Source organism: Carassius auratus, unplaced genomic scaffold, assembly GCF_003368295.1.
Source record: "Carassius auratus strain Wakin unplaced genomic scaffold, ASM336829v1 scaf_tig00216514, whole genome shotgun sequence".
Classification (NCBI taxonomy): domain Eukaryota; kingdom Metazoa; phylum Chordata; class Actinopteri; order Cypriniformes; family Cyprinidae; genus Carassius; species Carassius auratus.
The window spans coordinates 131,464-153,669 of NW_020528609.1; positions in this window are offsets into that span (position 1 = coordinate 131,464).

The window sequence follows — 22,206 nt, forward strand, 5'->3', positions numbered from 1 at the left end:
ATCTTTTCTTTTTTATGAGAGAAGACCCCGCGCCCCAAGTATGTTTTTGTATGAATGTTTATTAGCGGCCAGTCGAGAGACACATTAGAACAACTCTCAACAATTACAGCACTTTATATAGGAAATGAGCAATGATAGCATGATATGATAACATCATTTTCTCCAGTGTAATTGGTTCTTCTCTTTTACAGGTCTAAAGTGCATCTTGAATGTTTTAATAATTTAGTCTAAGTAACATTATGAGGTGTTTGTGTGTGTGTGTGTGTGTGTTTGACAGAGAGAGATAGAGAGGCATAATGCACATGCTCAGTGCAATCCTGAGAGAGCTTTAATGCAATCCACACCCTGATTCACACAAGATACAAGATTTCCTGTAAGAGTTGAGAATATTTCTGTATCTGCTCACAGGTTCAAGCGGACCACTACAATCTACCATGGAGTTTGAGAACAGCAAAGAAGGATGTAAATGCCAAAAGGATTGCAGTAAATGCCAATGTCATTGTCATACAATAACTATGAGTCCTAAACCTAAACAACTGATTGTGGAGGAGAAGACACCTGAGGCGCCTGAAATGCCTTTGAAAGAGCGCGCCCCCTGTTATTGCTTCCCTTGTGATTCTGGCCACAGTGATTATGGTCCTGGTGATTCTGGCTCCTGTGATTCTGGCTCCTGTGATTGTGGCTCCTGTGATTCTGGCTCATGTGATTGTGGATCCTGTGATTGTGGATCCTGTGATTGTGGTTCCTGTGATTGTGGTTCCTGTGATTGTCAGTGTATGTTCTGACAGGTGAGAAACACTTATTTTATTGTCATTGTCTCTAATCTCTGCTTCTAAAAAACAAGGATATTTTAATCAGCAAAATGGGATATTTGGATTATTTGAGACAAATCGAAACTAAAACTCTTGATAAATGTGCACTGAACAATGATTAATACTTGTACAATATTTATAAATCTTAATGTTAATTGAACTTTTTATAAATTTGAACACTAAAAAAGATGAATAAATAATGCTGCAATAATATAATGTAAATCATTATATTCTGAGAACAAATTAGACTTTATTGGAAAGTGTTACTAAAAAGTTAAAGTGTCAAGCTTTTATTTAAAATCTTAAATTTACAAAATATTTTAATGGTATTTTTTTGTTTTGTTTTGTAGGCTACGCATACATCCTAGGTCATCTGCCCGGAATGACTTCTGCGTGCTACAGCTCTACAGAAAAGTGGTTATAATGTTTTAAATATGGATATGATTCTTACAAAATGCATGGATTCACTACAGAAGGCCTTTATTAACCCCCCGGAGCCGTGTGAGGCACTTTTTATTATGGATGGATGCACTTTATTGGACTTCTTTTGGACTGTTGAACAGATACTCCCGCCCACTGCCATTATAAAGCTTAGAAGAGGCAGGACAATTTTTAATATAACTCTGATTGGATTTGTCTGAAAGAAGAAAGTCATATACACCTAGGATGGCTTGAGGGTGAGTAAATCATGGGCTAATTATAATTTTTGTGTGAACTATCCCTTTGATTTTTCCTTCGTTGTGAATAATAGAGTAGAATAACAGTAATCTTATTCTACACCTAACATTTTGTTAGAAGAAGATGAAGTATATTTCTACATTGTGACAATTACTACCAGATCCTGCCATAACTGTAAAGTAAGTGAAAGTGAAGTGACATTCAGCCAAGTATGGTGACCCATACTCAGAATTTGTGCTCTGCATTTAACCCATCCAAAATGCACACACACAGAGCAGTGAACACACACACTGTGAGCACACACCCGGAGCAGTGGGCAGCCATTTATGCTGCGGCGCCCGGGGAGCAGTTGGGGGTTCGATGCCTTGCTCAAGGGCACCTAAGTCGTGGTATTGAAGATACTAGAAACTCTAAATTAAATTTCATGTTTTATTTTGTATGTAAATAATGTTAGATTAACAATGAAACAAGCTGAAAAATCCTAACATTTTCCAAAGAAAAAAACATATCTTATGATTTTGTGTGCTGGGGTGGCACAGTTAAACTTTTTCATGGTTCTGTTTGTTTCACGGTTTTAGAGTCACGGTTTCGGTACAGATCGGTATGTGCTATGCTTATGGAACAACTATACTTTCTAATTAAAAAAAAGAAGAATATTCTATCCAACTACAAGCAACAACACAAATAAATTGAGTGAAAATTACAAAAAATAAACAGTGATTTTCAGTTGTTGTTTTTTAGGTAGGTCTAGTTTTAAGGTACAAAAAATTTAATAAAGTAATCAAATGTAAAACAAAAATGTTGTGACTTGACCTTGCCCATGAAGAACACTGGTGACTTGACCTTGTCATTGAATTTCACCGGTGACTAGCCCTGACTCTGGAGGGTCAATGGTGACTAGCCCTGACTCTGGAGGGTAAACGGTGACTAGCCCTGACTCTGGAGGGTCATCGGTGACTAGCCCTGACTCTGGAAGGTCAATGGTGACTAGCCCTGACTCTGGAAGGTCAATGGTGACTAGCCCTGGCTCTGCAAGGTCAACAGTGACTAGCCCTGACTCTAGAGGGTCCATGAGCACCTGACTGGACTCTGGAGAGTCCACGGTAACCTACCTCGACTCTGGAGGATCCACGAGAACCTGACTCGACTCTGGAAAGTCAACGAGGACCTGACTCAATTCTGGAGGGTCAACAGGAGCCTCACTCGACTCTGGAGGGTCAACTGTGGCTGTCATTCTGTGCAGAGGCACTGGACAAGCAGCCGTCTTGTGCCATGACTCTGGACCGGTGGCCATCTTGGGCAGTGTCGCTGGCTCGGCGGACGTGCGCTTCCTCTCCCTTCTCGGTCCGCCATGGTGAGACGGCGGCTCTGATCTGTCCCACATAAGCCCCGGGTTGAAGGGGGGCCATGGTGGAGAGCGATGCTGAGCCTCCTCTTGACCACTCCCTCCTCGGTGACCTCCCCTGGTCCTGCGAAACATGACCAGGTGGGTTCCCTCAAACTGATTGCTTCTCTCCCGCTCGGTAGCTTGGGAAGAAACATATTCCGACATACCGCTGGATCTCGTGTAGACTGAGTCCTTCTGTCACGATCAGGATACAGGAAAACACAGAGAGATCCACGTGCAGGTCTTTTATTAGGGGTAATCCAAATCGTAAACAGTCCAGGCAGGGGTCAAAACCAGAGTAGCAATCCAACAACATAAACAGACAAAGACACAAGAGCAAGAACAAGACTTCAAAATTGACGTGAACTATACAAGGACTCCGTGCACATACTAAGACAGACAGGGTATAAATACACAGGCAAATGACAAACGCTAATGGGGAATGGGCTGAGTGCAATGATAAATGATTAGTGACAGCTAAGTGCAATGAGAAGACAGAGATTGTGGGGAATGTGTTTCAGAAAGTGACAGACACCATAGGGAAGAAGGACATCTAGTGGTTACCCAGGGAACACAAACCAGACACAGTGACACCGTGCCACCCCTAGTATGTCTTGCCTGTGATAATTTCAATCTACAGGTGCTGGTCATATAATTAGAATATCATAAAACAATTTCTGTGACAAATTCCATTCAAAAGTGAAACTTGTATATTATATTCATTTATTACACACAGACTGATATTTTTTAAATGTTTATTTCTTTTAATTCTGATGATTATAACTGACAACTAAGGAAAATCCCAAAATCAGTATCTCAGAAAATAAGAATATAACTTAAGACCAATATAAAGAAAGGATTTTTAGAAATCTTGGCCAACTGAAAAGTATGAGCATGTACAGCACTCAATACTTAGTTGGGGCACCTTTTGTCTGAATTACTGCAGCAATGCGGCGTGGCATGGAGTCGATCAGTCTGTGGCACTGCTCAGGTGTTATGAGAGCCCAGGTGACTCTGATAGTGGCCTTCAGCTCTTCTGCATTCTTGGGATCTTCCTCTTCACAATATCCCATAGATTTTCTATGAGGTTAAGGTCACGTGAGTTTCCTGGTAAATTAAGAACAGGGATACCATGGTCCTTAAACCAGGTGCTGGTAGCTTTGGCACTGTGTGCAGGTGCCAAGTCTTGTTGGAAAATGAAATCTGCGTCTCCATAAAGTTGATCAGCAGCAGGAAGCATGAAGTTCTCTAAAACTTCCTGGTATATGCCTATATGTTGACCTTTGACCTCAGAAAACACAGTGGACCAACACCAGCAGATGACTTGGCACCCCAAACCATCACTGACTGTGGAAACTTTACACTGGACCTCAAGCAACATGGATTGTGTGCCTCTCCTCTCTTCCTCCAGACTCCAGACCCTGATATCCAAAGGAAATGCAAAATTTACTTTCATCAGAGAACATAACTTTGGACCACTCAGCAACAGTCCAGTCCTTTTTTAAGCGAGACGCTTTTGATACTGTCTGTTGTTGAATTCCTTGACACAAGGAGTGCGAAGCTGAAACCCATGTCTTAAATACGTCGGTGTGTAGTGGTTCTTGAAGCACTGACTCCAGCTGCAGTCCACTCTTTGTGAATCTCCCCCACATTTTTGAATGGGTTTTGTTTCACAATCCTCTCCAGGGTGCGGTTATCTCTATTGCTTGTACACTTTTTTTCTACTGCATCTTTTCCTTCCCTTCGCCTCTCTATTAATGTGCTTGGACACAGAGCTCTATGTCTTCCCCGTGATTGTGTAGCCTACATAACTTGACTGAGAGACCATTTAAAGGCCTTTGCAGGTGTTTTGAGTTAATTAGCTGATTAGAGTGTGGCACCAGGTTACTGATCTCACATGACTTCAAGAATCTGCTCCGTCTGTGTCTCCTGTGCTCCCTCCTTGTTGTTTGTGTGCTTTATTTGTTCCCTTGGATCAACCAACCTGTGGATTCACTACTTATCTACTTACCGGTCCCCAAGAGGTGTGTGCTCTCCTCCACCCAGCATCCACAATCTCATCAAAACCTGCAAGGACAGTATTACTTTAGATTATATGTTGAACGTCACCTGGCCAAATGATTAGTTGACATTATCGACAACTTGTTGTCGAGTAGTAGTTTAATGTCATGTGATCGAATGTAAGAGCCTACAATAATGTGGTTTGACCAGTGTGGCGCTGTAGCACGATACTGTAATTCAGCTCTCCAGATGAAATTCAGGAGAAGACAGAAATGCAGCTGATTCCGAGGGTGCTGATCTGCGTTCAGAAGATTGTTAATAGACTAATAGTAGTTCAGTCCTCCAGTCCAGTCATGTCAAGTTTATTCATTTAGTACTTTAGTACTATAGATAGCCTTAAATCAAGCAGCTTTACATATTATTAAACATGTAAAACCAGAATCAGTGTCACTTTCAGTTAGAATTACAAATTGATTTTCTGTTATAAAGCAGCTCTCCGGTGCGGAGCTAGCTAATGATAAAGGTTTTTTATTAGTGTAAACCCAATAAGGTATTTTAAGATTATGTTGTGCATATTAGATTATACAAAAAATAAAATATCTTATCACTTAATCTTTATTTTGTTTCTTATCCATATGACCCACAAAAACATATTTAAGGTAATTAAATGATTGTTTTTCTTCCATCTTGATTTGTGTGCCAAACATATTTATTTGTATAAATTAATTGTATAATTAATTACATAATATCACTTCCAAAAGCTGAAGTGATTAACTTTATTTATAATTAGAATATGTATAACTCAATATTTAGATCTATTGCAAAATCTGAATATTCAATACATTTCAATTGATTAATTAGCAAAATTAATTAACCCAATAATCATTAGATTAATCTATTATCAAAATAATAATTTGTTGCAGCCCTAGAAAACAGGTCTCATCGCTTGAGCTTGTCTGAGAACGTGTTATGTCATTTTCATTTTATCTTTCCTATAATGCCTGATAAAGTAGTGTTTATGATCTGACCACTGCTTTGTTTACAGTTGTTACTGAGGAAACCACTATTTCTGCCACTCCTAAAGCGCCTACTGCTGGTTGTCATACTCTCATTAATTTTCATTGTAACTTACATTTTTAATCTCAGTCGCCTGAGTTACTGCACTACTGTTAATAAACGGTTTAAAATTAACTCTGCCATCCCAAGTCTGTCTATGGAATAATAAAATATAATAATAGATTCAAATAATAGAAATAATAGATTCTGTAAAGTAATAGATTCAAGAACAGTTGGACAGCTGAAAGGAATGGAAGAATGGGTACCAACTAGATTGTGGTCTCAGCCTGATACTGGTGAAGGTTTAGTAAAATTTGATATTCCAGTTAGGGTTATAATTAGACCAGAAGTGCAGTTACCAAGAAAACAACATCTATTAAGACAAAAGGCTGTGGATGGCATTAAAAAGACACTTTGATACTGAAGACACTGATTACACTGGGAGAATTGATTGAATGTTGGAAGAGCATCACAGACTAACAGATGCTCAAACAGTAGCCCAACACGTTTAGCTGAGCACTGATGCAAGCAGAAGGACTTCATCATTTCCTAAGCAGCACATGTGCTAAATTTACAATCCTCACTACTGAGTAGGGGTGGGAATCTTTAGTCACCCCATGATCCTATTCCTATCCCCCCCCCCCCCATTAAATAATTAGTTTACCAACTTCACACTTAATCCTATATTTACATATCCTTACATAATTAAGTTCTTTTAAAAATCATTAAAAATTGAAAAAAATAAATACATTTAAACCGTTGTATGTTAAGAATTTTAAACTAATATAACTTCAAAATATAACTAACATAAATTATAATATTAATTTGTCTGTTTAATCATGTCTAAAAATTTAATAATTGTGTCTACTCAAGCTCTTTTAATGGAATATAATATTTACAGACTAACCAAATGTTAATAAAACAATAGGCCAATACCTGTAGAACCACGGAGGCGGACTGGCCATCATGAGCACCGGGACATTTCCCGGTGGCCTGACGGTCATTCTGGCCTGCCGCTGTGCAGTCGATCAGCCTGACGTGCAATAGGCTGGTATGCAACAGCTAATTAATTGACGGTTTTATGAATCTACAAATCAGGCGATCACGGATTGAAAATGACACCACCACACGACCAAACATCAGTGAAGCACTGCCTAATTGGCTATATCCAGAGGCAGGCTTTATCTTAGAAAATCTCGCAAAAAATGGAGCAGTAAACGCAAAGAATGAGCAGAGACGGAACGTATAAGAAGGAGAAAAGCCCTGTCCACAGACTCAGCAAGTAAGGGAGCAGGTCGGTCAGAATTGCATTTATATTTACCAGGGATGGGACGGTTCACAGAAAAAACCGAACCATTCAGTTCACCCCACACAAATTCGTCACGTGCTGGGACCGCTGTTCAACTTAAATCTGACAAAGCATCTGTAATATGGTTAACTATAAATAACACGTAAAACAAACGGGGTTCAGCTAATATATGTTTCTCTTGATGGAAGCGCATTCTGGATTCCCAGACATTGCAACAGCGATGAGAAAAAAAAAAAACAAATAACAAAACTGGACAAATCATTGACTCTTGTCACTGACAGTGACAGTCTTTATATTAATCGAACAGCAACAACAAAGAAATCACTCACTGCTCTTGATTAAAAAGCTTTTTTAACTTTAATAAAGAATAATCTTTAAGTTAAAAGCTAATGCAAGACCTACCTAAAAAAGCCCTGAAAATCAGTTTATTTTTTGTATCTTTACTCTGTTGTATTTATTTGTGCTGTTTCTTGTAGTTAGAATATTCTTAATGATATGATAAAATATATATTTTTTGAAACTGTAGTTTTTCCATAAACATAGCACATACAGTACAACACTACCAAAATCGTGACTCTAAAACCATGAAACAAACCGAACTGTGAAAAAGTTGAACTGTTCCACCCTAATATTTACATAATCATTTGGCAGACGCTTTCATTCAAAGCGACTTACAATAGATAAAATCTATTTAAAAAAAAAAAAGAAATATATATATATATATATATATATATATATATATATATATATATATATATACACATATATATACATATATTATAAATGTATATGATGATAGATGTTTTAAAAGAGCATCTTAATGACACACTAGCACACTGTTTTACATAATGGGGATACAGTATTTTTTTTAGTGCCAAAATTGACCAGAAATTGATTTTTCATTTCTAGCCTACAATATGTAGCCTAGTGTACAATGCTTATTTATTTTGAAGGTGACGAAGGAAGCAACAGTAGCAGTAACTAGTGCTGCTCGTGCTCCTGCTTTGAACAAGAAGGGGTGGACAGTTCAGCTTTTGAGTCAGAGCAGGAACCTTCAGTTAAAGTTTAAGCAAAACTAAACATGCTGGCTATACTCTTAGAAAAACATATATGTGCTTTTATGATTTATAAGGTCATCAGTAGTAGGACTTTGATCATTGGGGCATACAATTGATGGCTTCATAATTAATATACATTATTGAAAGTGCTTATTTCATATTGCAGAGAAACTCAATGTGCAGAGTGAAAGAGAGGGGGATTAAGGGAAAGATGTTAGAGACAGTGAATGCCTTGATACTTCATTTGATTATTTTGCCTGTCCATAGTCTAAGGATTTTTATTTATTTTTTAAGTATAACCCAATTCAAACAACTAAATGAACCAAAGAGTTTATCAGTCTGGTAGACACATGAATTGGGTGGTGACTGCAGCAACAGAGGTGGCCTGGGGTGGAGTCAAATTCCCAGCCTGATTTACTGTCCCAGTCTGCCACTGGTTGTGTCTGTCACTTTAATAGTATGGTTCACATAAAAATGAAATTATTCATAATTTACTCAGGCTGTTCTAAACCTGCATGAAGCTCTTTCTTCTGTTGATCACAAAAGATACTTTGAAAAATGTGTCTCAACTAAAGGTAAAAAAACAAAACATCAGTCATTGGGGACCAGAAACTGTTTGGTTACCAATGTTATTTCTATGTATCTCCTTTCCTTCAGTAGACTTAGTCCAGCTGTTATTATTAAAATAAAAGTAGGGGATGTGGATCATTTGCTAGACTCAACAATGAACTGAAACTGGGACTGGACTTGGCAGAGGGGTTACTGCTTTAACCAACTCAGTGTAAATGCATAATTAGATCATTGATGATGCTGAACAATGAAGAGAGAGAGAGAGAGAGAGAGAGAGAGAGAGAGGCTTTAGGCTCAGATTTCAAGACAAAGCTGATGAGCTTGTATGTTACTGAGCTCTCTAAAAGGGCCACACAGTGATCAAGATCAAAAATATGAATGACAGCTGTGTTGCTGGTCACTCCATCTTGGTTAATAGCTCTTATTTTAGGGCTAGATCTAAATTAATAATTCCAAAATTATCATGAGATCACAAATGTTGTCATTACCAGGAGTTACGTGATGCCAATATTTTTGGCCATGGATTCAAAACTATAAGATCTAGATCTTCAGTCATTTAATAGAGCAGCTCATTTTCCACAATATTATTAAGAATAAATTAAGTATGCCAAGGCCTACCAAGTCATCTGATGGATATGGAGGAAAGTTTTTTTTATTATTATTATTAGTAAAAAATATATATATATATATATTAGCCAAATAACAAATTTTGGGGCTTGGGGAGTTACTATCTATACTAGAGTCCTACATGACATACTACAATGTGAATAATAATATGTTTGTTGTTTTTGTGTTGCTCTGCTGTCTTTCCTCAGATCAGTGCTGGCCAGTGCAGCAGTCAAACAGATGATCAGTGTGTCTGAGAGAGACACACATGTTCCCAGCAGGCCCTGGACTGGATGAACCGCACACATTTCCTCAAAAACCCTGTGAGGAGTGCCTCTTATTTTCACTCTCTATTTCACATGTTACTGTATCTTTCAATAGTAAGGGATAGTCAGTATACTTATTGTATTTTGGTGTAAATTACTACTTATTATCTACTACTGTGTAAGCAGATGTATCTTAAAATATATGATGAAGTATCTATTCTTAACACCGGAAGACTAGAGACTGTGCTGCTGAAGCTGAGAAGACTGGATGGACAAGCAGCTCAGTGTTCATTATCTACTGGAATGCACAGACTTTAACACTGCTTCTGAGAAACTGGCTACAGTAATAGTTAGTGTGACCAATATTGGTCCATTAAGATGGAAAATAGGAAGAGATCTGCTAACCGACACACCTTTAGCTCTGTGTGGAAGCTGTAATCTGTATATACACCCATTCACATCCTTCTCTTCACTCTCTGACGCATAAGTCTCCAAACTCATCCTTTCTATTCAATCTACTACTTGTCCGCTAGATCCTATTCCATCTCATCTCCTTCAAGCCATTTCTCCTGCAGTTGTACCTACACTCGCTCACATCATTAACATATCCCTCCACACTGGTGTTTTTCCTTCATCATTTAGACAGGCTTGTATAACTCCACTACTTAAGAAACCCACCCTCAACCCATCTCTTTTAGAGAACTACAGACCAGTTCCCCTTCTTCCTTTCATTGCAAAAACACTTGAACAAGCTGTGTTCAACCAAGTCTCTGTCTTTCTCACACACAACAACCTCCTTGACATCAACTAATCTGGCTTTAAAAGTGGACATTCAACTCAGACTGCCTTCCTCTCAGTTGCTGAAGCCCTAAGACTTGCAAGAGTGGAATACAAATCTTCAATACTTATCTTGCTTGATTGCAATATCTAACTTCTGGGGTGCCTCAGGGCTCAGTTCTTGGACCACTTATCTTCTCTGTCTACATGGCATCATAAGGTCCTGTCATTCAGAAACATGGCTTTTCATACCACTGCTATGCTGATGACACTCAACTCTACCTCTCATTCCATCGTGATGATCTGACAGTAACTGCTCGCATCTCAGCTTGTCTAACAGACATTTCTTACTGGATGAAGGAACATAACCTTCAACTCAACCTTGCCAAGACAGAACTTCTTGTGGTTCCAGCAAACCCATCGTTTCATCACAATTTTACCATCATATTAGGCACATCAACCATAACTCCTATAAAAAACAACCAGAACCTTGGAGTTATGATTGATTTTCTCAGACCACATTGCTAAAACTGTCCGATCCTGCACATTTGCTTTATTCAACATCAAGAAGATCAAGCTCTTTCTTTCAGAACATGCTGCAAAACTCTGTGTTCAAGCTCTTGTTCTGTCCAGGCTGGAAAATTGTAATGCCCTCTTGGCAGGTCTTCCAGCCAGTTCTATCAAACCTTTACAATTAATCCAGAATGCAGCAGCAAGATACATTTTTTATGAGCTGAAAAGAGTACATGTCACACCTCTGTTTATCAATCTGCACTGGCTACCAATAGCTGCTCGCATAAAATTCAAGGCATTAATGATTGCCTCCAAAACCACCACTAGCTCTGCACCCATTTACCTAAATCCATTACTTCAGACTTATGTGCCCTATAGAAGATTGTGTTCTGCAAGTGAACGTTGCATGATTGTGCCATCCCGAAGAAGCACAAAGTCACTTTTAAATTTTAAATAAAATATTCTCTTCTGGTGGAATGACCTCCCCAACTAAATCCAAGCATCTGAGTCCTTAGCCATCTTCAAGAATCGGCTTAAAACTCATCTCTTTATTTGACCCTCTAACTTTAGCACTCACTATTCTTATTCTATTCTTTAAAAAAAAAGTCTAACTAGCTTTCTACTATTTTTGTATTCAATCTGTTTTCTTTTTATTTATTATACAAAAAAAAATACAAAATATATATATATATATATATATATATATATATATATATATATATAACTTTTAACACTAACTTGCACAATTCTTTCTCTATTCTATGTTTTAATTTTATTTATTATATTATTTAAAAGCCCTTGCTACGTGTACTGCGTTTTAGGCTAACTGAGACTTTTGTATTTTTTGATTGCTTCTATTGTCCTCGCTTTGGATAAAAGCATCTGCTAATGAGCAAAACGTAAATGTATATCAACTATATCATTAACATAATTTTGTAACCATAACTGTTATTAAAGCATTAAACGCTAGTCTTGATTCATCATTAAAATTGAAGTGCTGCCTGCAATAATACATTAGTCACTCAATAGCTATGCTCTCCCACTAATACAGAGTTTGCTGTTCATCCTCCCTTATGTATCTTATTAATTGTGTATCTGATCAATAAAGTTTGAAGAAAGAGCAGATGTGAAGCAGACTGTGTCTCGTTCTTCTTCTCTTGTTGGTTTGCATGAAGAGGATCTGAAGCAGAACAGAAGAGTAAAGTTTGTGGGAAAAGATGAACTGAAGATGATTTTTCTTACTCTAATCATAGCCCATATACTATATTATAGACATTTCTAAACTATCCCTCAGATGTGATTACACAGCGTTTGATCCGAGTTCCACAATCTCTGTCTGGTTGGCTCATTATTTAAAGGAAAGCTGAAATGTTTAGGAAGTATTTCAGTGATGAATTGTGTTTCCAATTTTTCCGGCAACAAAACAATCATGTACCTTTACTGCTTCTTCTTGTTTCAGAACAAACTCAGGCCCTGTTTGATTAATAAACCTTTTATTTTGAAATTTACCACAAATGACATTGTTCAAACATTTGGGATCAGTAATTATATTTTTTTCTTCTGCTCATCAAGACTGCATTCAACACATTAAAAAACTGTGTTATTGTGAAATACTTACAAATTAATGTTTTTCTATTTTATTTTAATATACTAGAAAATATAATTATTAAAAAACTTTTCTGATATTGCATAACTATTTTTCGCCAAAACATTGGAGGAATTGGTGATCCTCTGCCCATCTTGACTTCTGAGAGACACTGCCACTCTGAGAGGCTCTTTTTATACCCAATCATGTTGCCAATTGACATAATAAGTTACAAATGGGTCCTCCAGCTGCTCCTTATATGTACATTTAACTTTTCCGGTCTCTTATTGCTACCTGTCCCAACCTCTGGAATGTGTAGCTCTCATGAAATCCAAAATGAGCCAATATTTCACTCTAAAAATGGCTGGGTTAAAAATAACCCAATTGGCAACCCAGCGCTGGGTAAATATTGGACAGAACACATGCTGGGTTATTTAGAAAACCCAATTTAGAGTCATTTTTACCATTTGTGGGTTAAAAATTATTTCTGAATGACCTGTCTAACCGTTTACATTTTGCCATGTTTAGCTATTTAAATACACAGTGAAATGACACTGACAATTAACATTCTTTAAATTTAAATGTAAAATCATTTAAAGATGTCCTTAAATTTATATCAAGTATATAAAGACTCCTATGTAGGTAGATGTGCACTGCTTAGGGTAGTTCAACATATAGTTCACCCAAAAATGAAAATTCTGTCATTTATTATTCAACTTCATGTCGTTACAAACCCGTAAGACCTTCCTTCATCTTCAGAACACAAGTTAAGATATTTTCGATGATATTCGAGAGCTTTCAGACCAGGGTGAATAATTATTGACAATTTTCATTTTTGGGTGAACTATTGTCAAAGACTTAAGCTCTGAAGCAAAGATCTACACCTGAGAGCAGTGTAGCCTGCTATAGAGCCTGTCAACGGAAGGACAAGGAATTGCAAGATTATATTTTCAATTGCGTTTTCCACATGTGACAAATTGTAACAAAATCCAAACACAATTGCAAATCTTGAACAAAAACACTTTCAAAAACACTGAACAAAAACTACCTTTTCAGTTTTCAGTTAAAGTCAGTTCATCATTCATTCAGTGATGTATCGTCCCTCTGTGCAAACAAGTCGATGATATTGCTTGATATTAATTGTCCCCAACTAAGGAAAACCAAGGAACCGAAACTCCATCGGTGACAGAATGGAGAAAAAAACCTTGGGAGAAACCAGGCTCAGTTGGGGACCAGTTCTCCTCTGACCAGACGAAACCAATAGTTCAATTCCAGGCTGCAGCAAAGTCAGATTGTGCAGAAGAATCATCTGTTTCCTGTGGTCTTGTCCTGGTGGTCCTCTGAGACAAGGTCTTTACAGGGGATCTGTATCTGGGGCTCTAGTTGTCCTGGTCTCAGCTGTCTTTCAGGGCAGTAGAGGCCCTTTCTAGGTGCTGATCCACCATCTGCTCTGGATACGTAGTGGATACGAGTGGCTACGGTGGCCTCGGAATAAGAGAGAAGCAGACTAATGTTAGCATAGATGCAACATAAGAACAAGTACATGAGGTGTTACTAATTACCATGTCTGTTTTTTCACTGTGTTGCACGTTACCTGCCAAATTTAAATGGAATTGCAATTACTTTAGCAATTTACTTTAGCCTCACATGGAAAACTGTCAATTTTTGCCAGAGGTGGGACCATACTATGGAGAGTGTTTGTATTGGGAGGTGATGTCACTCAAAGACAATTGTGCCAAATGCTTTCAACAATGGAGGTTAAGGCACTACTAAAGGCAGCTGCCACTCCGAGAGATGAGTGTTAAAGAACAGACAGTGCAACCCAGATCTCCCTATATTTTTGGCACCTCACACAATAAATAATTCTGTCATTTTTACCCCAAATGCAGCTACTATCCCCTGCTAACAGTTAGAACCACATGGTACTATTGGTCAATATTCACCATTAACGAAATGCTTTTCACCTGAGGAATAAAATATAGGTTAGGATGCAAATAGGTAAATAAGAGTAGAACTCCAATGTTGTTTTGCTGACGTGCATCAGAGTGCATACAGTGAGAGATTTGGGGTAAAAACTACAGAATATATCCCAATAAAAAACACGCCCCATAGTATAGTCCCACGCTTGACACAAATTGACAGCTTTCTTTGTAAAGCATTTGAAATTCAAATGCTTTTCAATTGGGTTTGGACTATGTCACAATGTATGCGTCCACATGTGGAAAAATGCAATTAAATATACAATTTGCAATTCCTTTTGAAAATAGTGCAGAATATCCTTACCTGTCCATTGATTATGATCAATGCCTGAGAGATCTGCTGGCATTTTTAAATCGCCACGACAATTGGATGGGGTTTTGTGGACTCTGCTCGGTTAAAGAATTCCATGTTTGTTCCAACCTTTAAAATAAAGTAAAACAAATAAAAAATAATACACATTGTTTTAATAACAGTGATACAGTTCAATTAACTGTGTGAAGTTAATCATGAAATTTACCCATCATGATTATTTGTTAAATTCACCTATGAGTTGGTCTACAGAAGCAGAATATGCTCTAGTGATTGGCTGAAAGGTGGGATGTTCCAGTCATTTTAAATCACAGTTTTATGTTAATATGCTGGCTATATCAAACGTACCGTTAGACGCCTCAATAAGACTGCACTCGACGAGTTTTTCTCTCACAAATGTATCCATGTGCACATTCTTAATTATAATTTCTATGTAAAAAGACTTTATACAAAGTTAGCTTTAACTATAGCATGAAATACAAATATATGTGTGTTTAAGTTACGTGAGGGTTAACGTTAGTTGATTATAACAGACATGCAATTATGTAAAATGTATAATAAACACGAACGTACCGTTAGACGCCTCAATAAGACTGCACTCGACGAGTTTTTCTCTCACAAATGTATCCATGTGCACATTCTTAATTATAATTTGTATGTAAAAAGACTTTATAAACCACAAAAGCATCAAATCACTTCACTAACGCGGCCTACGTCAATCGCTGTGTGTGCGCGCAGTTTGAAATGCCCTGAGACGTTGATTCTTTTCCGGGAATCACTTTGTTCGAGGATTACTGAACCCGTTTATTTGAACTGGATCGTCGGTTCTTTTAGACCTGCAGTCCAACTATATTGTACGTAATTTCTATGATTTACATGTCGATATGGACAACTGCAGGCGTTTACATTAGAGCAGAAAGTCGTATTCACTTTTTGAACTCATTTGACTCACTTCAATGTTAAATTCGCTTTTCAGTGTCAGAAACGACTTTTTCCTCTATTTTCACAGGTATTCGCATATTTCAGCCATCCGTCACTGTCTGAAACTTAATAAAACTGTATTAATCTGTCGTCTCAGATACCTTAACACGATTATGCGAGTCACGTAACGTAGGTTGGCCATTTGAGGTAAACAGTTCATCATTTAACGTAAATAATGTTGGCCTGTAGACGTTTAACAGTATTGTTGCCGCAAAAAAAGTTATAATTCTGCCAATTTAAAGTAATTATTAATAAAAACATTAAATAAACTTACCTTAAAACAGTTGAAAGCCGCGGCTTTGCCCCGTTGTTCTTCCAAAATGACAATTAGGGAGCGATTTAAACATCTTCAAGGCGCGTTAAATAACCAAGCACTGGCCTGAAACAACCCAGCGACGCAACCCAGCAGGTTTAACCCAACACCTGGTAAATTGAAACTACCCAAAAGTGTTTAAAAATAGATAAAATAACCAAACAGACTCAACCCAGCATTTTGGGTGAAAAAATAACCCAGCCGTTTTTAGAGTGTTGGCATGACATTTCAAACATGTCTCACTTTCAACATTTGATATGTTATCTATTTTCTATTCTGAATAAAATATAAATTTTTTGAGATTTGTAAATTATTCCATTCTTTTTTTGCTCACAATTTGTACAGTGTCCCAACTTTGTTGAAATCGGGTTTGTAGACTTTAGTGTAGGGTGACCACTCTTTTTTTAATTGATGATGGCGGTGCCTCAGAGTCTCTTTCTCCATTTTTCGAATTGGAAACCGTGCATCTAAAAGTTCCTTCCCAGTGTGTCTGGTATGCACGTGCGTGCACTGTCATGACAACAACGAAAAAGTTGACAACAACCTAGTCAGCAGTTCAACTGAGGGGTGGGTGTGGCAACAGTACTGTGCTGAACTGTGAAGTAATGTTCGTTTGGCTGCCTGGGGCTCGAGGATATAGAGCAGTGGTCACCAACCTTTTCGAGCTTAAGATCACATCCAAAGTCCAAATGTAAACCAAGATAGGGTACTTACCAAAACAGGCATTTTGACATGATTTTTGTGTGAATTTGTCCATTTAAACACAATACTTCAGAGAGAGCTTATATTTGCGCGCTTCGGATGAGCGCATGCACAAATCTTCTCACAGCGCGCGCAAACTCACTTCCTCTGGCTCTTAAATGTTTAAACTGACAAAGCTTAAATGAGTTTAGTTTAAACACAGATATCAGCACCAAGGTGATGATGGAATAAATTACTGCTCATATACAGCATTCGCGTTGAACAAGAGTGAATGATTTGTCCAGGGTTTTTTTTTTCTCTCATGTTTTTGTAATGTCTGGGAAGCCTTAATGCGCATGCATCAACAGAAACATTTATTAGCTGAACCCTGTTTTTTTATGTGCCATTTATAGCAAGCCATATTACAGATGCTTTGTCAGTTTTAAGTTGACGCGCGTGCCGAACCGTGTGTGGTGAACCGAACGGTTTGGTTTTTTTCAGCGAACCGTACCATCTCTATTACCTCAATAATTAATCAATTACAGGCCTAAAACAATCATGCCCGAGCAGAGGGATATTAGTACATCTCGTCACACCGGCACCCGCGTCTAAATCAGTTGTATGATCTGGTTTTCAGTCTAAAACAGTTGCATCAAGTATAAATGTCTCATCTGTTTCGGGAGGTGCACGGGCAGTCAGCGGAGGCTCGCACCTCCCAACTCACACCGGAGGCTCGCACCATTATTGCTCAGATTTCGAAGAATCTTTGTGATCGACGGGTTGGTGACTCCAGATATAGATGAGTGACCAACTTTTTTGAGCAAGCATTGATTATGCGTGACACAGTCTCAATTTGGGTTTGTGTGGGTCGGGCAGTGCTCATGGAGGAAGGGTCCAGGTAAGGGGCGGAGTCCGGCATCACTCTCATTGGCCACGGCGCTGGTAGGGGATGGACAGCCCAGCATCCTGGCCCGTCGGGCTTGTAAACGGGTGCGGTTCCCATACCGATGGCGGGTATGGCAGCTCATGTCTTCAGTGGCATAGGAGTCCCTCAACGCACCCTTCCTGGACCCACGAGGACACCAGCGTGCATGCATGGGGAAGAGACCGGGAGATGGGGAGAGAGGCGCGTTGGGCTTTTAAACAGCGGCGGTGATGAGGCTCCATTTCCTTCAGGTGTGCCCCATCACACGCCGCCAGCCCTGACTCGTCCAGCGCCCCTCCTCTCACACGGGAGCCTGGTGAAGGGCGGCGATTTAGGACGGGGTGCCGGTGACAATCAGGGAGGAGGCAGCTGACTCGTCACAATATATATATATATATATATATATATATATATATATATATATATATATATATATATATATAAATAAATGCCTACATATCATAATGGATATTCATCACATGTATCAGAATTAGGCTATCTATTTGCTCGCACAGGAGCAGCTCCGTTTCATCTCGAAGACGTGTTCTGTCTTTGCGCTTGTCAACTTTTGCCATATAAATAGCAAATACGTCATGGCAAGGGATTGGAAGATGAGACTCTGATTGGTTTATTGAATGTTACGCTCATAAAACAACCATTGCTCATTAAGAGAATAGGCACAACCCGTTTAGACCATGTGCCGGGTGTTAAAATAGCAAACAGTGGATTTGGACACACCCTGAGTGCACCTGCGACGTGCGCTTTCCACTTTGCATTTAGATCAATAAAATAGAGCCCTTAATTTTTAAAGTGCACTTCAAAAATAATAATCTAATTCTTACAGTATCTCTCAGTTTGATTCCCCTTTAACTGCTTCTATGTAACTATGCTAAACAAACTGTAAATATTATTTTATTTCTTTCAGACTAAACACATTAAGTGACCACATTTCTCAAACTCCTCTAACACTTTTGTCATTCATGCTCCACAACCTGCAAAACATTATATATATTCAGCACATTTTTCAGTAGCTAACACACTGCTTTCAAAACTGATTAAAGCACATTCAAATCAATACAATGGTAAACTCTGTCCATTTCTGCAGGAATTATATTGAATTATAAAATCTTAGTAAAATATTTAGGATTAGATATTTAATATCTTCAAAGATAAACTGTGATGCTACTTTTTGTTAGTGTTTTTTTATATCAGTGTGTTAATAATGAAATGTATGTTTTCTGAATGAGAATTGTTGCCAGTGTTATTGTCACGATCATTAGATGGAGTGTCCATGAACTTCGGTAGAGGGCACTCCACTCAGGACCATTCCACCCATCAACCACCAGATGTCATCATATCATCACTTGGACACTAGCACCTCTCATACTGTTGCACCACACCTGAACTACATTCCCCATGAATCACTTAATCACAATCACCTTGCTACACCTGCACCTCATTCATCAGCCAATTTCCTTGCCACACTGGTTAAAGTAATGATTATGAATGTGTCTAAATTAGCAAGGAGACATTTAATTGTTTAGTAATAAACTGGGGCATGTTCAAGTTCAAAACGGTGCGCAACGTTTTGCTACGGTTTCCGTGTTGAACGTCATGTTTCCTGGAAACGGCGTGCACCGGTGTGCAACGGGGTTTGAGATGCGTTTTCTATTGTTTGGTGGGTGTGTCAGAACTGCAGTCCAATCAGCAGCAACATGTATATAAAGCTCGCGGTATTAAAGTGAACTTGCACAATGGCTTCAAGGAAAATAATGGGTTGCACTTTATTTTACAGTACGTGTACTTCCATGTACTTATAGTGTACTTACAGTGTACTTATCTAAAAAGGTTCTGGTAATACAAGGTAACTACATGGGGTAGGGTTAGGTTTAGGGGTAGGTTCAGGGTTAGTACCTAGTTATTACATAGTTATTGTAATTACTATAATAAGTACATAGTATGTACATGGGGAACAGGACTGTAAAATAAAGTGCTACCAAATAATGTGCAAATGTGTTCGTTGCAGCTCGGTATGCGCAACAACTGAGGATATTAGAAGACATGTTTGTCGTAAGTTTTATTGTAAAAATATAGGATATCAACATAATGATGTAGTTGTTTATATTTTTAGCTTCATTGCAAGTGTATGACATTTGGTATAGAAATAAGAATCAGAATCAGAATCAGAATGAGCTTTATTGCCAGGTATGTTTACACATACGAGGAATTTGTTTTCGTGACAAAAGCTCCGCAGTACAACAGAATGACAGCGACAGAACATAAAACACATAATAAAAGAATAAAAAATACAAATAAGTAGATAGTAAATGACAATATACAAATGACAATTGTAGGCAGGTATATTACAAAATGAAGTTATGTATGTACATATATATTGTGTGCAAAATTTAAGTGTATACTAAGTATGTGTGTTAGATAAATAAAGTGTGTGTGTATATAAATATAAAGTGTAGTGTGTTCGCCGTTATTATCAGCTGTTCATAAGATGGATTGCCTGAGGGAAGAAACTGGTCCTGTGTCTGGTCGTTCTAGTGCTCAGTGCTCTGTAGCGTCGACCAGATGGCAACAGTTCAAAGAGGGAGTGTGCTGGATGTGAGGGGTCCAGAGTGATTTTGACAGCCCTTTTTCTCACTCTGGATAAGTACAGTTCTTGAATAGAAGAGAGGGTTGTACCGATGATTCGCTCAGCAGTCCGGACTACCCTCTGTAGTCTTCTGAGGTCAGATTTAGAAGCTGAGCTGAACCAGACAGTTACTGAAGTGCAGAGGATGGATTCAATGATGGTGGAGTAGAACTGTTTCAGCAGCTCCTGTGGCAGGTTAAACTTCCTCAGCTGGCGGAGGAAGTACAACCTTTGCTGGGCCTTTTTCACAATGGAGTCAATGTGAATGTCCCACTTCAGGTCCTGAGAGATGGTGGTTCCCAGGAACCTGAATGACTCCACTGCAGTCACAGTGCTGTTCATGATGGTGAGTGGGGGGAGTGCAGGGGGGTTTCTCCTGAAGTCCACGATCATCTCCACTGTTTTGAGCGTGTTAAGCTCCAGGTTGTTGAGAGTGCACCAGACAGCCAGCTCTTTAACCTCCTGTCTGTAAGCAGACTCGTCACCGTCCTGAATGAGGCCGATGAGTGTGGTGTCGTCTGCAAACTTCAGGAGCTTGACAGAGGGGTCCTTAGATGTGCAATCATTAGTGTACAGGGAGAAGAGCAGTGGGGAGAGAACGCAGCCCTGGGGAGCTCCGGTGCTGATTGTACGGGTGCTGGATGTGTATTTTCCCAGCCTCACTAGCTGCTGCCTGTCTGTCAGGAAGCTGTTGATCCACTGACAGATGGAGGTGGGCACGGAGAGCTGATTTAGTTTGGGCAGGAGGAGGTTTGGGATGATCGTGTTAAAGGCCGAGCTGAAGTCCACAAACAGGATCCTCACATAAGTCCCCGGTCTGTCTAGGTGTTGCAGAACATAATGCAGTCCAATGTTTACTGCATCGTCCACAGACCTGTTTGCTCTGTAGGCAAACTGAAGAGGATCCAGCAAGGGCCCGGTGATGTCCTTCAGGTGGGCCAGCACCAGTTTTTCAAATGACTTCATGACTACAGATGTAAGAGCCACAGGCCTGTAGTCATTTAGTCCTGTAATTTTGGGTTTCTTAGGGATGGGGATGATGGTGGAACGTTTGAAGCATGAAGGGACTTCGCACAGCTCCAGCGATCTGTTGAAGATCTGTGTGAAGATGGGGGCCAGCTGGTCAGCACAGGATTTCAGACAGGCTGGTGTAACACAATCTGGGCCTGGTGCTTTTTTCCTTTTCTGCTTCCGGAAGACCTGGCGCACCGCATCCTCGCTGATCTGAATTGCAGGTGCCCCACCTGAGAGGGGGGATGCAGGAGGTGTGAATGGTGAGAGTGCTTGATTGGAGAGGTGTTCAGGATGGGTTGCAGGAGCTGTTAATGGTGTGAATGGTTGTTTGGAGAGGCATTTGGGTCTGGTTGCAGGAGTTGTGAAGGGTGTGAATGGTTGTGTGGGGAGGCGTTCAGGGCATCTGATGGGTGTTCTTTCAAACCTGCAGTAAAACTCGTTCAGATCGTCTGCCAGTCGTTGATTCTCTACAGTGCTGGGGGGTGGTGTCTTGTAATTGGTGATCTTCTTTAGACTTTTCCACACTGATGCGGAGTCGTTGGAAGTGAACTGAGTCCTAATTTTTTCAGAATAATTCCTCTTTGCCACTTTGATCTCCTTTTCCAATGTGTATTTAGCCTGTTTATACAAGACATTGTCCCCCTTCACGTAAGCATCTTCTTTGGCCTGACGGAGCTGTCTGAGTTTTGCAGTGAACCACGGTTTGTCATTATTGTAAATTAGTTGAGTCTTTGTAGGAAT